This window comes from Grammomys surdaster, unplaced genomic scaffold (genome assembly GCF_004785775.1).
Source record: "Grammomys surdaster isolate TR1022 unplaced genomic scaffold, NIH_TR_1.0 126051, whole genome shotgun sequence".
Lineage (NCBI taxonomy): Eukaryota > Metazoa > Chordata > Mammalia > Rodentia > Muridae > Grammomys > Grammomys surdaster.
Window position 1 is genome coordinate 6,504,718 of NW_021620862.1, and position 15,209 is coordinate 6,519,926.

Below are 15,209 nucleotides of genomic sequence, written 5' to 3' on the forward strand. Positions count from 1 at the left end.
TCCCCCTACACACGGCGCCCCGCCCCGCGCCGCGCGCCAGCCAATCACACACAATGGAGGGAAGGCTCGGCCCCGCCCAGGGCCCCCGCGCGCCCCGCCCCTCCCCTCCCCCCGCGCGCCCGTTCGCTGGCGCGCGCTCGCTCCTCCCCCGCGCGCCGCCCGCCCATTCCTCCCGCCGCCTCTCGCGGTGTGTACAAACACAAAAGACACGCCGAGGGGCCGCGGGGCCCGCTGAGATGCAGTCCGCCCTAATCTGTCCCTGACCCGCACTCCCTCCCCGCGGGGCGCAGGCGTCACCGTGGGCCCCCGAAGCTCAGCTTTGGGGTGCACAGAGGGGAATGGGGGAGGGGAGGGCGGCGCAGGCTGCGGACCAGCGCCCGGCCTGCGGGGGAGGGGCACCGCCCCCGCGCGCGCCCCCGAGGCGCCCGGCCCGTGTGGGGGCGGGGAGACGCCTGCGACCGTACGGTCGCCGCGCCCCAGTTGAAAACGCGCCCAAGCAGGAAGCTGGCAAGTAGAGGCTCTAGTCCCTCGCCCACTTTCGGACCGCGCGGCGCGGCAGGGGCAGGGAACCCGCGGGCCTCTTCCCGCCTTCGCTCCCTGCCGAACGCCAGCCGGTCCTGAGGGTCGGGCCAAGTCGCCTGAGGACAAGTTGGTCGCGGACTCTAGCCCGGGAGAGGCGGGGCAGCCAGGTGCAGCCTGCGGGGCAGTGCGGAGACTTGCCACCCGTCGCAGGTGGTGGCAGTTGTGGCGGAGGGTCAGGGCTCACCCTCTCCCTAGGCCTCGGTTCTTGGTGCAAGATGGCTGTATTTTGTAAGCCTCTGAAACAATGTGCAATAAGGCTATCGCTGAATAAGCCAGAGTGAGCCTTCCCACCCCTTCACTGTTGGAGGATCGCTGTAGAAATCTCGTGACATAATAAGTCTAATGTCAGCTACAAGAGGCTGAAACGGCAGGTGTAAGGAAAAGCTGGTGTAGGGCGCTTTCCTACTGCTCAATGGCTTGGGCAACAGACTGCCTAGCTCAAGTTCTCATTAAGTGAGCCACAAACATCTGAACCATCCCCAGATGGTATTGACCAGGCCCCACAACTCTGTGTGAAGGCTTTCAGTAGAAGAGTCACAAAGATCCCATAGGGTACTGAAGGAGATAGGTTTCATAGATGGACAGTACTATTTGTAATCTGAAGACCTCTCAAAGCAGTCTTATCATAAACATCATCCTGAAACAGGCCTGTGGAAATCAGATATGAGAGAAGAAATGGATTTGTCCAAGGTCACTGAAATGAGGAGCAGACCCCAGAGAAACAAAAAAGTCCAGGCCTCCTGTTTCCTTATTATTTGATGAGTGTTAAGTGTTGATGTGATGAACACATGCAATCTGCGATACTATCCTAAAAGCACATATGCAAAAAAGCCTCCACTGAGCTGCCAGGGAAGAATTCCTATAATTTGAGCCAAGAAGCATTTTTTTTCTCTCACTTGTTTTTGTTTTGTTTTCAGGAAACTAAAATATTTGTTGCTGGATTTATCCAAGAAGGCTGTTACATATCAATTGAATCAGTCTTCAAGAAATGTTACGTTAACATGTCATGGATAGTACTTTCTTTGTATGCTTGCTAGGTTTTCCTATACATTCTAACTGGCTATAAGCAGATATTTTTTTCTATTTTTTATTTTTTTTTTTTTGGTTTTTCGAGACAGGGTTTCTCTGTGTAGCCCTGGCTGTCCTGGAACTCACTCTGTAGTCCAGGCTGGCCTGGAACTCAGAAATCCGTCTGCCTCTGCCTCCCAAGTGCTGGGATTAAAGGTGTGCGCCACCACTGCCCAGCCAATAAAACATTTTTTTAAGTATATACTAAATACAATTAAACTTTTTTTTTTGAGACAGTATCTCATATAACCCAGGCTGGCCTGAAACTTGATACACAGCTAAGTATGATTTTGTCTTAAACTTCTGATCCCCCTCCTTCAACCTTCCCAGAACTAGAATTACAAATGTGTACCCACCATGCCTAGTTTTATTTGGTTCTGGGGCTCAATCCAGGGCTTCTTGAATGTCAGTCAAGGAGCCTACCAACTGAGCTCAGTCACTAGGTAAAATTTTTAAAGGGTATTGAATTTTTTCTATGTGTATTGAGGTTTTGCCAGTGTGTATACAGTGCCCTCATGTTCCAGAAGACGCCAGATCCCCAGGTGGTGGTTGTAAGCCAGTATGTGGGTACTGAAAATCAAACCCGAGTCCTCTGGAAGAACAGCTAGTGCTCTTAAGCAGTGAACCATCTCTCCAGCCCTTAAAAGCTGTAGTTAAATAATGATAAATAGATCATATTGTAGATGTTTAAGAGTCAGACTGCAGTTGCCTCGGGACCACGGAAGCCGATCTGCACACTATAAGCTGAGAGGAGTGCTGGTAGAGTGTAGATGTGAATCTGAACCAGCCCTGAGTGCTTTTTTTCCCATTTTATTTTTTTTTAATTATTTTATTGGATATTTTCTTTATTTACATTTCAAATGTTATCCCCCTTCCCTATTCCCCACCATCTGTATTTCCATTTGGGGCTGTGTCATGCTCCCTTGGTGTCCCTCAGGCTCCTTGGCCATGCTGGGTTATGATCTCTGCTTCATAGACTTAGGGCAGGGAACTAGGCCAGAGCACCTTCCTGCCTCTGCTCAGTGCTTCATTTGGTTCAGCTAGAGCTGCCCCTCATCTGTTTCCCAAACAATCAGGACCAAGAGACACAGAGTAAGCCTCCTCTGCTCAGGCTGATCTCCAGTGAGCATCCCCAGATGGGGCTACTCCCAACCAAAGACACAGGTCCCAAGTAAGGAGGAAGTCCTGTCTCCTGGCACTGGCATGTCCCGTAGTGAAATCCTCTGGGCTGCTCTGTTGCCTCTGTTTCTTGTCATTCCTCAGCTACCTCTGCACCATATCTTCCTCAGTCCACTCCCGTGTAAAGCTCTGTCTATTTCTCTCCTGATTTCCTTCCTAGAAACATAGCAGCTGGTGTGTGCGTTAGCTGGACTGAGGTCTTTTCTCTAGATTGTAAGTTTAACAAGGGGTGTCTCTGGTTTACTGTTCTCTGTCAGCTTACATAGACCTGCCTATGGCATCAACTGTAAGATGCGCCTCCCCTCCTCCCCCAGGATATCCAAATGTGAAACACTGGGTCCCTCAGAGTCTGGTGTATTTCATCAGCAGGTGAAATGGTACATGACCGTTTCACCAGGGCAAACCAACATCATTTATGTTCCATCAGTCTCAGTACTCACTAGGTGACTGGTAGTGTAAGGGTAAAAATTAAAACAGCTCAGCAGAGACCACAAACAACTTGGCAAAGACCGCAGGACAGCTTGCTGAGCTTGCTGAGAATAGCCATAATAAAAATATCAAGCCCCTCTAGGGACGAGGTGACCAGAAATTTAGAAACAACCAAAGACATATCTTGACCAGTCTAAACATGCCCAAGTGAGTAATGGGCCACCTGGTGTTTATCCTAGAAGGTCTGAGGCTTCATGGTCAAAAGTAGTGGGCCATCCAGCCTGTCAAAATGATTGCCTACGCAAAGTGCTGATGTTTGAAATATCCAATCATATGTAATCGCGCCAAAATTTCCCACTTTTTCCTTCCCCCTTGTGCCTCCCCCTATAAAAGTTCTAAACTTCCTGGGGTCTTCATCGAAATTCTCTCCCCTGCGTGGGATGAGTTTCGATCCAAGGGCCCTTGTTAGTAAACTGCCTTTTGCCATTGCATCAAGTAAGTCTCTCGTGTCTCCTTGGGTGCGCGCTAATTGGGACTTGAGTTGGGGTCCTCTTCCTGGGTCCTTACAGTAGCTTCTGCTCTTGGCGTTCTTTCCAGTTCAGAAAGCCTTGGATGGTAACTGTGCTCACTGAGTAGACTAGAGATACCCTCCGGAAGTCTATAAATGAAGACCTGTGGATCATCCTGGCCCAGCTTAGATGAACTGGACACGTGTGGATCTGCCTTGAGGAATGAGAGATGAAAAAAAAAGTTTTTGAAGCAGAAGCTCTGTACTCCAGCCTAGCATCTAACTTACAGCCTCAAGTTCTGGGACTACAGGTGTACCTCACCTACAGTGACTCCACATGGCTTAGAGTGAATCCAGGCACACACAGGCTTATAATGAAGTCCTTCTTTCCGGCCTTCTCCTGGAGACGCTGAGACTGAAATCCAAGGCTTCACACACACTAAATAGGGCTTAACACTGCACTTAACAGTGGGTTAAGGTAAGAAGAGAAACATGGAAACCTATTACTTTGTTTTTTTTTTTTTTTTTTTTTTTTTTTTTTTTTTTTTTTTTTTTTTTTGGTTTTTCGAGACAGGGTTTCTCTGTGTAGCCCTGGCTGTCCTGGAACTCTGTAGACCAGGCTAGCCTCGAACTCTCGAACCCAGAAATCCGCCTGCCTCTGCCTCCCAAGTGCTGGGATTAAAGGCGTGCGCCACCACCGCCCGGCATTACTTTGTTTTTTAACCAACAAATTAAAAAGAGTCAGGTAGTTTTCCTCCTCTACAGCTCCGGCACCATAGCCATCATGAATGACACGGTAACCATCCCGACTAGGAAGTTTATGACAAACCGTCTGCTTCAGAGGAAACAGATGGTCATTGATGTCCTTCATCCTGGGAAGGCAACAGTACCAAAGACAGAAATTCGGGAAAAGCTGGCCAAAATGTACAAAACCACACCAGACGTCATCTTTGTATTCGGATCCAGAACACACTTCGGTGGTGGCAAGACAACTGGCTTTGGCATGATCTATGACTCTTAGATTATCCAAAGAAGAATGATCCTAAACACAGACTTGTGAGATATGGCCTTTGTGAGAAGAAAAAGACCTCCCGAAAACAGCGAAGGGAACGCAAGAACAGGATGAAGAAGGTCAGGGGGACTGCAAAGGCCAATGTTGGTGCTGGCAAAAAGCCAAAGGAGTAGATCTGGGGTGACTTGATGTTCTGCTCTGATGTGCAGATTTCTGAGAGGACAAATAAACTAAAAAGCTTCTATGTAAAAAAACAAAAAAGTCAGGTAAACACTACAGGAAAAGTGTCATGAGAAAAGAGGACTGTCTTCTTAAGAAGTATTCCCTAAGTAGCGGTGGTACATAACTCTAATCCCAGCACTTGGGAGGCAGAGGCAGGCAGATTTCTGAGTTCTAGGATAGCCTGGTCTACAGAGTGAGTTCCAGGACAGCGAAACCCTGTCTTTAAGAAGCTCTGTGTGTGTGTGTGTGTGTGTGTGTGTGTGTGTGTCTCCTAGTCCCAAGAGATCCAGTACCGCCACCTGGACTCTAAGGCACCAGATATACATACAATGCACAGATAGGCATCCAGTCAAATACAAAATACAAAACACAAATACAAATTTAAAAATAGACAAAAATTTCTTCTCCCCCCCCCCCACCCAGGGTTTCTCTGTGTAGCCTTGGCTGTCCTGGAACTTTCTCTGCAGATCAGGCTGGCCTCTAAATCAGAGATCCACCTGCCTCCGCATCCTGAGTGCTGGGATTAAGGTGTGTACCACCAACGTCCAGCTAAATTTGTATTTGTGATCCAAGAACCAGACTAAGAAAGCAGCGGTGTAGCTCGGTAGTGTAGTAGAAGACAACCAGAGTGAAGGAGTCACTGGGTTCCGTCCCAGCACTGCTAAGAGAGAGAAAGAAGGAAAAAGGAAGGAAGGGAAAAAGATCAGAAATGAAGCAGGTTCAGCCAGTGCTAACTTTTCTCATGGGGAGAGGGGGATTGAGTTTCTTTGTAGACTTGAGACTGAAACTAGAGCTCAGCAGCCACAGAAACAGGAACCGGGGTTACCTGGGACCCCAAAAGCACCGGGGGTGTTTTCCTTAATAGTGAGAGAAGGCTCAGTGGTTAAGAGCTCTTGCTGCTCCTCCAGAACCCAAGTTCAGTTCCCAGCACCCACATCGGGTGGTTCACAACTGCTTGTGATTACAGCTCTTGGGGGGGAATCCAGTTCCCTCTTCTACCCCTGAAAGATACCTGCACACAGTAGTACACACACCCAACATACACAATACAATACAGTACAATGTATTAAGAAAATAAAATTTTAACCCTGTCTTGAAAAACCAAAAAACAAAAAAAAAAGAAAAGAAATTTTTTTTATAATTTTTTTTTTTTTGGTGTTTTGGTGTTTTGAGACAGGGTTTCTCTGTGTAGTCCTGGCTGTCCTGGAACTCACTCTGTAGACCAGGCTGGCCTTGAACTCAGAAATGCACCTGCCTCCCAAGTGCTGGGATTAAAGGCGTGCGCCACCACCACCCCGGCTAAGAAAATAAAATTTTAAAAATAAAATAGGCTGGTTGTGGGGGTCTAAGTTTGTGATCCCAGCACTCGGGAGCCTGAGGGAAGGTGATCAGGAGTGATGGAGGCAGCCTGGAACAGTGGTGCGTACCTACAACCCATGCTCAAGCTGTGTGCCACCAAAACATTTAGTGGCTAAAGCAGGCCCCGTGGTCCAGGTCTGTTATTCCAGCTACTCAAGAGGACCAATAGTTCAAGGCCAGCCAGAGCAATTTATTATTCAAACTGTCTCACAAAACAAAACAAACACCTGAAATGGAGTAGGGCACGGCTCGGTGGCTTAAAGTGCTTGTCAGCAAGCATTTCAGACCTGAGTTCAGACCTTAAGCACCCACATAAAGGGCAGGTACAGCAGCAACATGTCCGTAAACTGAGAGGTAGAGAGAGGCAGGTCTCTGGAGCTCACGGACCAGCACCCCAGGTTCAGTGAGAGACTCCATCTCAAAAGATAAGGGCCAAGTTTGATCTTTGCCCTCTCAGGCCTGTGTGCCTGCGCCCCTCCCCCACAAGCTTATCACGTGCATGCACACACAATATCTGAAACCACATGTTAGCTCACATTACCCATCTGTAGTATTAAGAATCCTTCCTTTCCTCTTTCCCTCTCTCCATTTCTGATAGAGTCTTGCTATGTTGTAGCCCATGATGGTTTAGAACTTAAGATCTTCCTGCCTCAGGCTTTCAAATGCTAGTATTACAGGCATGTACCACCCAAACTGGCTTTTTACAAGCTTTATTTAATTAAAATTGATCAAAGTTATTAGAAATACATGTTTTATAACTTAAAAGTAGCCACATTCAATATATATTTTTTAACCTAGTAAGAATTGGTAGCTGGGTGTGGTGGTGCACACCTTTAATCCCAGCACTCGGGAGGCAGAAGCAGGCAGATCTCTGAGTTTGAAGTCAGCCTGATCTACAAAGTGATCAGTGACAGCCAGCACTCCACAGAAAAGCCTTGTCTCAAAAAAAACTGGTAAATATTTGAGATAGTCCTCAGCTTCCTTAGTCATCAGGGTAATGCAAATAAGACTGGTGTGAAGGCTAAGGGGACAGCTCGGGGGTAGCCATGCTTGCTGCCAAGCGTGAGGGCCTATGCTGTATCCCCAAGAGAGAATCTACTCTGGGAGCTTGTCCCTTGACCTCCACGTGTTTGCCGTGCACTCTTCTCTTCATTTCAAGTATGTGAAGCAAACATAAGCATTCTTCTGGGGTCACTAACCTTGTGTCCAGCCCCACTGTTTGCCCTGGGCATGCTCACCAACTCCACCATTCACTGTCAGAATGACACACAGTGTGTTTTCACATTGTGTCTTCAAACTGATGTTTTCAGTACTTAAAGGCTTTCCAGATATTCATACCTTTGATATTCAGCAATTTCTCTGATGCTCTTAAGATTTTAACCTTGGCTGTCCTGTAATTGACTCTGTAAACAAGGCGGTGGTGGCACACACCTTTAATCCCAGCACTTGGGAGGCAGAGGCAAGTGGATTTCTGAGTTCAAGGCCAACCTGGTCTACAGAGTGAGTTCCAGGACAGCCAGGGCTACACAGGGAAACCCTGTCTTGAAGAAAAAAAAAAAAAAAAAAAGAAAGAAAGAAAGAAAAGAAAAAAAGAAAAAGAAAAAAAGAAAAACCAACCAACCAAACAACAAAAACCCTACAAGTAAACAATAATAATAATAATAAGGCTGGCCTTGAACTCTTGCCTGCCTCTACCTCCTGAATGCTGGGATTAAAGGCATTAACTCTATCATCTCTGCCTGGCATGATTTGAATTTCTTGATTTGCATCATTTTATAGAGTTTCTATCAAGAGAGTAGGGAACCGTGTTCACAGGTCATCTTAGGGTGCTTATACAAAGAGGGAAATATATAGACTATGTATACATAGGACATGAAAATAAAAAGGGAACTCTTAAGAAGAGAGGAAGAAGTCTAAGAGGAGGGGGAACAAGAGCATAATAAGATATTTATGTCATGAGAGCAAGAGGGGGAACTATCTCAGGGGAAGAAGGAGCCAGGGGAGAAGAAATGGGGCCAGACGAGGCAGTGGAGTTGGATAAAAACAAACTATAATTATATTTATATAATATTTATTACATATATATGTAAGAATGTATAAATGAAGCTCATTACTTTATATGCTAGCCATTTTTTTGTTTTTTTAAAGGTTGTGTTTTTTTTTTTTTCTTTTTTTTTTTTTTTTTTTTTTTTTTAATCATTTTATTACATGAGTACATTGTAGCTGTTTTCAGACATACCAGAAGAGGGCATCAAATCCCATTACAGATGGTTGTGAGCCACCATGTGGTTGCTGGGAATTGAACTCAGGACCTCTGGAAGAGCAGTCAGTGCTCTTAACCACTGAGCCATCTCTCCAGCCCCGCTAGCCATTTTTTTAACTGGCCAATTTTTCTAGTGTACTACATAAATATAGTAAAGAACTTCACAGGCTGGATATGGTGGCGCACGCCTTTGATCTCAGCACTCAGGAGACAGAGGCAGGCAGATTTCTATGAACTGGACACCAGCCGTGTCCAGTAGGCTAGCTAGAGCTACTTAATGAGACTCTGCCTTTAAAAAAAAAAAAAAAAAAAAAAAAAACCAGGCAGTGGTGGCTCACACCTTTAATCCCAGCACTCGGGAGGCAGACACAGGGAGATCTCTGTGAGTTTGAGGCCAGCTTGGTCTACAGAGTGAGTTCTAGGACAGGCAGGGCTACACAGAGAAACCCTGCTCCCCCACCAATAAAAATAAATTACTATAACATAGAATAAAATATATCCATATCTTTGTGTGTGTTACGTGTGTGTATAGGTGTATGCATAGGTGTACATGGAGGTCAGAGGTCAACATTCCGTATTTTCCTCAGTTGCTCTTATTTTTTTGAGACGGATTGTTTGCTGAACCTGAAGCTTGTTGATATGTTAGGGTCTAGCTAACAAGGCCTGGGGATTAGGATTACACAGTGCCTAGCTTTGAACTTGGATGTTGGGGAACTAAACTCTGACTGAGGTCCTCGTGGTTGTGTGGAAAGTACTTGAGAGGCTGAGCCATCTCCTTGGCCCCTGAATGCATATACTAACAAAATATAAATGATGACGCATAGTGTTAAAAGCTATTGGGTTAAGCTCAGTGGTAAAGTGTGTGCCCTGGCTCAGTCCCCTCACATTGGGGGGTAATAAAAGCTGCAATAATTGTGTTTGCTTGCTTGCTGTGGTGTTAAAAAAAAATAGTACCTAGACAGAAGAACAAGCCTATGGTGGATGACACATTTCCATGGGTTTCCAAATGACTGGCACTCAGGAAACACCCCTTCCGTCTTTCCTTCTCCACACGTAGGGGCTACTGTTTACAGGCACTGAAGGTATGCCAAGGACCGGCTAACTCAAGCTGGAGACTCACCACAGGGTCCTGGAGCACAGTCACTCTGCCTCCTTTGAACATGGTTTTCAGAGCTACCAAGTGAGACCAGAAAACTTGCACTGGCTGGAAGCATAGTGCAAGGGCTTCTCTCCTTAAAAACAAAATACCAGCAGCAATAAAACTGTGGTGGTACAGACCTGTAATTCTAGCATTCTAGAGAGAGTGAAAAGAGGGAAGATTGTCTCCAGCTCAAGGCTAGCCTGGGATACGTATTGTGTTTTAGGTTAACCTGGGCTATGAAAAAAAAAAAGACAATCACCACCACAAAGACAAGCAATAAGAATAAAACAAGAGCCGGGCAGTGGTGGCGCGCGTCTTTAATCCCAGCACTTGGGAGGCAGAGGCAGGCGGATTTCTGAGTTCGAGGCCAGCCTGGTCTACAGAGTGAGTTCCAGGACAGCCAGGGCTACACAGAGAAACCTTGTCTCGAAAAACCAAAAACAAACAAACAAAAAACCTGAAAACAAAACAAAAAGAACAGAACAAGAACCTCAGCAGTTTAAACATCACATTTAAATCCAACATCTATTTTTCTATATAGTGTCCATTGAGGAGGTGAGGGCTGCTGTTCATTTACACTAACATGTGAATCAAAACCCTGTCAGCTTCCATGTGTTGATGCTGAATGACAGAGGCAAGCATTCTTATCAAATGAACCATGTGGCCACCATGAAGATTTAGGTCCATGGTAGAGCTCTTACTGAACAAACACAAGGTCCTGGGTTCCATCTTCAGCACCACAAAAGTTTAAAAAAAAAACCCAAAAAAACAAAAACAAACAAGCAACCCGGCAGAAGTCAATAGAGATGAGCGGGGAGGAACGCTGAGGACCCTGAAGCACAGAAAAGTGAAAGAAGCTTCTTTTCCTGTCCCACCCGGTCCCCTGGGGCGCAGTCAGTTGGCTCTGTTTCCTCCGAGATGGCCAGCTGTGTCCCCAAAACACCAGCTGCTAGCACCTCCCCTTTATCTGGGCTGGCATCAGGGGCACCTGTCCCTCGGTCCCCCTCCCAGTGCCTGTCCACATGGAATCTACTAGGACTGAAGACGAGTTTTGTCTTTGTTCTTACCTCCCATGTAATTCCTGTAACACTTAGAGATGTCCTAAACGAAACATTTGGCCAAGTATTCTTTCTGCTCTCTCTACTGGAGTGTTAACTGTGCTGAAGCCTGCCCTGTTTCCTACTTGGCTGTGTGATTACTCAGGTTACTGCCTGCAGCCTCTCTTTCCCTCAGCATCTTTTTGTCAAGTAGCAAAGAAACCTGTAAAGTGGGGCCCAGAAAGGTGTTTGCTGCCAAGTCTAATGACCTCAGTTCCATCCCAGACACTCACAGGGTAGAGTCTAAGTTATCTATGGCAAATGTGTGCCCACCCACACATCTCCCCGTAAATAAATAAATGTAAAAATGTTACTTTTAAAAGACAAAGCAATAGGAAAGATGAGACACACTGCAAGAGAGCAGGGCTTCAGTTAAAGTACTCAAAGGCCTGTTTGCTCCTTTAATCTTCCCGACAGCAATGAAACAAATCCTGTGATTATCACTCCCACTTTGCAGATGAGAAAACTGAGGCACAGAGACAAAGTTACTTGTCCAAGGTCAGAGAAGAATAATAATAAGGATTCAGACTAGTCAGGCTGGCTCCAGAGTTGGCGTTTTGAACCTCTCATTATTTTATCATGATAACCCCCAGCAATACATAGTAAGTAGCCTGCGTAAGAGAGCAGAGAGAACTTTGTTCTCAAAGGACAAATGCTATCTTTCTGGAAGAATGATTTGTAGATGTAATTCTGGAGCCTCGCACAGACCATCACCTCCCTGTCCATTAAGAACACAGACTCAGGTGTGACTTCTACTTTCTTTTATCAAGAAAAAAGTTTAAGAAGTCCTAGGTTACATGGTACATTTGCTGCTTAGTTCTGGTAAGGATTGTGGTGAATGGCATCACAGAGCCAGGAGTCTTGAACAGAGAGAGGGGTCGTGTGGTAAGATAGGAAATAAAAGAAAGATTCAGGGCTGCAGAGCAGAGATGGCTCAGCAGTTAAGGGCACTGACTGCTCGCCGGGCGGTGGTGGTGCACGCCTTTAATCCCAGCACTTGGGAGGCAGAGGCAGGCAGATTTCTGAGTTCGAGGCCAGCCTGGTCTACAGAGTGAGTTCCAGGACAGCCAGGGCTACACAGAGAAACCCTGTTTCAAAAAACAAACAAACAAAAAAAAGAGTACTGACTGCTCTTCCTAGAGGACCATAGTTCAATTCCCAGAAACCTGGTGGCTCACAGCCATCTGTAATGGGATCTGATACCTTCTTCTGGTGTGTCTGAAGACAGCTGCCCTGTACTCATATACATAAGAGAGAGAGAGAAGAGAAGAGAAGAGAAGAAGAGAAGAGAAGAAGAGAAGAGAAGAAGAGAAGAGGAGAAGAGAAGAGAAGAGAAGAAAAGAGGAGAAGAGAAGAAGAGAAGAAGAGAAGAAGAGAAGAAGAGAAGAGAAGAGAAGAGAAGAGAAGAGAAGAGAAGAGAAGAGGGGAGAGATTAATTCAGGAGTAAAGCTTTATTTCTTTTAGGAATTCATTCATTCATTCAATGGTACTGAGTATGGAACCTAGACCTTGCTCATGTTAGACAAGTGCTTATGTCTTTTGTATTAGTTAGCTATGTTTCTTGTTGCTGTGATTAAATACCTGACAACCTAAAGGAAGGAGTTACCTTCGCTCACAGTTTCAGAGGGCTCAGGTCATCCTGGAGGAGAAGCCATGATAGAGAAGGGCAGTTCACATCTCTTCTCATTTTCAGGAAGCAGAGAGAAGAGCTATAAAGGGAGGCACAGCAGACACCAAGGGCGCATGCCCAGTGGCCCTCCCTCCCTCCAGCTAAGCCTACCTCTCACCTTCACCATGGTGGGGGTGGAGAGAGTGCTGAGTGTGTGCAAGGAGCTCACGAGGCTGCATGTTGGCATGCACTCAGGGACCCCAGTGCCGGAGACCCATGGAAATGGCAACACCTTGCTCAGACAGTCTTGGGAAATGGCAACGCCTCTCTCTGGTCCAAGTACAGATGTTACAAACAACTGACAATTGACCTTTAGCTAAAACCAGTGTATGCAGAAACTACCAACCACATCTTCCTCTTTCGGGGTGTTCACAACCTAAGACTGCTCCCCTACAGAGAACTCCTACTGAGATTAGCTAGCCCACTTCCTTGTTCAGCTGTAAACTATAAACCTGGCTCCTTACCCAGATGTATAAAATAAATAGGCTGCATCTTCTTCAAAGCACACAGCCCACCTGATACAGATTTTCTGTATATGTGTTTCTTCATCCCCTGTCATTCCAGTTAGGTTCATCCCTAGGCGATGGGTCATGACTTCTCACCACTTCCTCATACTATCTTATGATCAACCCACTGAGGGAAGAATCCATTCATCAGGTTGGAGCCCTCAGGATCTGTCTCTGGGGATGACCTGACCAACACGCCCTGTGTGTGCCTTACTAATTGCCTCGGTGTTTTTAATCCAATCAAGTTGACAATCAGGATTACCCATCATACCTTTGTAATAAGAAAAATGATACATGTAACATGAGCATGAAGGGAGCATAAACAAGAAAACACTGGTGCTGAGGATACTCTGCTCCAGTTGGAAGCTTAGAGGACAAGACGGTGCATGTGCTTGTTTCTATGCTATGTAACAGTTTTCCCAGACCCAGTGGTTTAAAGCAGTACTATTTCCCACCTCACAGCCACTGAGTCAGAAATATAGCCAGGGTGTAGACCTGACCACTGCTAGGCTGTCCTGCTCTCAGTCAGAGCTCACTACACTTCCAAGCCTGCCTAGGAAGGGCTCTGCTTCCAGACTCAGCTGTAGGCTGAATCCAGTTAGACCAAAGGCCTGGCTATATAAGTGGCAGATCACTTATTCAAAAAGACAAAAAGCTAACTGGATGGAGAGTTAAGCCAGGCTTGGTGGTTTATGCTTATAATCCTGGCACCTGGGAGATGGAGACAAGATGCCTGCAGGGTTCAAGGACAGGGTGGGTTGTAGAGTGAGATCCTGTTGGTTAGAGGTAGCCACAAGGTCTATTCACACTCAAGGAGAGGTTTGATGACAAAGGGGTAGGGACTTTGGAAACCACATATACTCTGAGCCCTTCAAAGAACTTAAATCTTCCTATAGGATCCATATCCACTTACTCAGCATTCCAGTACATTCCAGGTGCTGTCCTCCGGCAAGCATCAGTGGTTCACCTGTGATAGACATGTTGGGGGAACTAATGCCCTATGAGTAGTTGTTTTTGGCTCATGATGGGTGGGAATTGGGGTTTCTTAACTTCCTTCTCCTGAGTGGGAAAACTCAGAAACCTGTTCTGTGATATCCCTCAGAGACCCCAAGGGACATCAACCCCAATTGCAGCAGCAACACAGCTTGCTTCATGTACTTCCTTCACCTTGTCAGCTTCCCTACGACTTTCTTCCCCACTCCTAGTCTCCCTAGGATCACCTCTTTAAAAAATACTAAGAGCCAGCATGACCTGCACACCTCTAATCTCGGCGCTCCCAAGGTAGAAGCAGGTAGACTTCTCTGAGTTCCAGGCCAGCCTGGTCTACTTGATTCTAGGCTGGTCAGGGCTGCATAGTGAGACTCTGTCTCAAAACAAAACAAAATTAAAAGCAGGTTTGAAAGCGAGTGACTATGGAGGTACTCTAAGTGGTAAGGAAAGAGTTTGGAGGAGATGGTGGGGATGAACATTCAACACTGTGTTCTTATTATATGTTTGGTAAATTTCCTGAGTTGGGACCTCAGTATGTTGCCTAGGCTGGCCTGGTTGTAGGGCTATGGCTGTAGTTCCTTCAGCATGGGTCTAGCATGTACCAACCCCTGGACCAGCAACAGTAGAAAAACAAAACAAAAAGACCTAATGGTTGTGTTCCGGTCTTAAAATTTTATAAATTGACTTTGCAGCACAAATTATTATTGAACATTTGTTACTAGTTGATATTTCTCTCTACTTGACTGTAAGCACCATGAAAAGACAGAACCAGAGTGGCTTAGGTAGTTCCTACTGTCAGGTCGGCACAGCATAGCATCCTCTAAGATCATCTCAGTTGAGGGATTGACCAGATCAAATTGGCTTGTGGCCCTGTCTATGAGAGAGCTTCTTGATTGACAGGTGGAGGAAGACCCAGCCTACTGTGAGCAGAGAGGTCCTCAGGCAGGTATGCCTGCTATTTAAGAAAGCTAGCTAAGCTGCATGTGGGGCAGTAGCAGCGCTCTGTGGTTTTTACCTTGAGTTCCCTGCCCTGGCTTACCTTAATGATGGATTGTGACCTAGAAACGGAAGCCAAATGAACCCTTTCCTTCCCTCCCATGCGGCTTTTTGTCAGAAAGATTGTTTTGTTACAGCACCAGAAAAATTAGAACACAATGGTTTCTCATTCTTTTTTTTTGGGGGGG

At 46.2% G+C, this 15,209-nt stretch overlaps 1 pseudogene; it reads left to right on the forward strand.

The window, feature by feature from the left end:
- Positions 1–4,550: 4,550 nt before the first annotated feature.
- On the forward strand, positions 4,551–4,951 carry LOC114610669 (annotated as a pseudogene).
- Positions 4,952–15,209: the final 10,258 nt, after the last annotated feature.